The 1,960-nt window shown below is 37.7% G+C and overlaps 1 pseudogene; it reads left to right on the forward strand.

The window, feature by feature from the left end:
- The first annotated feature begins 521 nt into the window (after positions 1-521).
- On the forward strand, positions 522-1,306 carry LOC103594519 (annotated as a pseudogene).
- The last annotated feature ends 654 nt before the right edge of the window (positions 1,307-1,960 follow it).

A 1,960-nucleotide genomic window follows, 5' to 3' on the forward strand; every position in this document is an offset into this window, starting at 1 on the left:
AAAGAATTGAAAACAGAGACTCAAATACATACTTGTACGTCAACATTCATAGCAACATTATTCACATTAGCTAAAAGGTGGAAACAACCCGGGTGTCCATGGACAGATAAATAGATAAACAAAATGTGGTATATACAGACGATGAAATATTATTCAGCCAGGCCGGCCCGGTGGTGCACTGGAGAGTGCGCCGCTTGGGAGCATGGCGGTGCGCCCGCTGAGGGTTCAGATCCCATGTGGAGACCGGTTCCCGCTCACTGGCTGAGCGTGGGACGGGCGCAACACAGAGGGTTGCGATCCCGTTACCGGTCAGTAAAAAAAAAGACAAAAAGAAAAAAAAAAAAAAGAAATATTATTCAGCCATAAGAAGGAACAAAGTTCTGATACATGCTACAATACAGATGCACCTTGAAATCATTACACTAAGTGAAATAAGCCAGACACAAAAAGTAAATATTGTATGATTTCACTTACATGAAATATTTAGAATGGGCAAATTCATAGGGGCAAAAGTGTGCATTATGTCCTGTTTCAAGAATTTTCAACTTTTAGGCATTAGGTTTACTAAACACCACATCTGCCTATTTACTCAAATTATTTCCTTTGCTTACAGCTTTTTGTGGTACCCAATTTTCCTGATAGCTTATATACATTATTACCTGAATTTCATTAAAACCACAAGCAGTCACTTAAATGTCAAAATTATTTTTTTCTTTACAGTAATTTTAATTTAGATTTGCTTGTGTTTTGTCCTTGCTTATGTTTTGAGAGGTCCAGTTACCTGCCAAAGCCTGAAAGTACAGAATATTTATTCTTATCAATGTCTTTTCTACACCAGCATTCAGAATTACTAGTTGTCATTTCCCTGGTGACAGTTTTATTTACATCTTTTCTAACCTCTTGGTCAGAAGTTATTACCTTGGTGTAGTATATTAGGATAACTTCCTCTATGAATGAGACTACCCTTTATTTTTCCTTTTCATCCCACCCTAGTACAGTGAGGTCTGAAAAAATACTCTTGCCCAGGCGCACAGTTTTCTCAGTACCTGGTTACCATTTCTACTATCTAGTAATCATTCTTTTGCTTAAAGTACAAATTCCAGAGTATATTGAGATTAACATTCCCTGGTTGTACTTTGTCAATAGTTTCCTCATTGCTGCAGTATATTGGTGTAATTGTCACGGGCTTAATTTAAGAGACATCTCACCTGTAGATCCATTTGTCACCTGGAAATGCTGCTTCTTGCCACCTACAATTCATAATCTTGAGCAAATTGAAAAGCTTATAACAGTAATAATTTGTTAATGTGTTGCCATGCTAAAACTAATTGAAATGTACAACTGCAGTAAGAAACATAATTTCACAAATGCGAATAAATGACATCTCAGGACATGTAGAAAGTGAACTGGACTAAAGCTCCTCACCCCACTTAATTTTCATAGCTCTTCAGAATGTATCTTTTGGGGATGTGGTGTTATTTATTAAATAGCATTTTCTTTTAAAAACAAAACAATTCCAAGAAAAGTTTTTATACCTGTTTAGGAACACTGTATACGACAAATATTAATTTGTTATTAACACAAAAGTGAAATGAGCTCACATTTGCCATCCTGATGTTTGTGTTACCCAAAGAACTACAGATTCAGACTGTTATATGAATGTGAGACTCACTGCCAACTTGAAGATGTGAACTTAAATAAACACTTTTATACAATTCAAAAGAAAAAAAAAAAAAAAAGGAGTTCTCAGAAGCAGTTTGCCACCCAGAATGTAAATGCAGGAGAGGACAGCAGGCCATTGGGGAGGCCACTGTGGTCTGACCCCTCACGCTCCACTTTACCTTCCTTCTAGTTGGGCGGTTGGAAAGCTACACTCACGCTTCCCAAAATTCATCGCCACGTGTGAGACCGCAAGGCCATCTTTCTGCCCCCTTCTGACTGTTTTTACAGGCAAGCAAGG

The sequence above is a fragment of the Galeopterus variegatus genome, unplaced genomic scaffold, assembly GCF_000696425.1.
Source record: "Galeopterus variegatus unplaced genomic scaffold, G_variegatus-3.0.2 Scaffold1571, whole genome shotgun sequence".
Classification (NCBI taxonomy): Eukaryota; Metazoa; Chordata; class Mammalia; order Dermoptera; family Cynocephalidae; genus Galeopterus; species Galeopterus variegatus.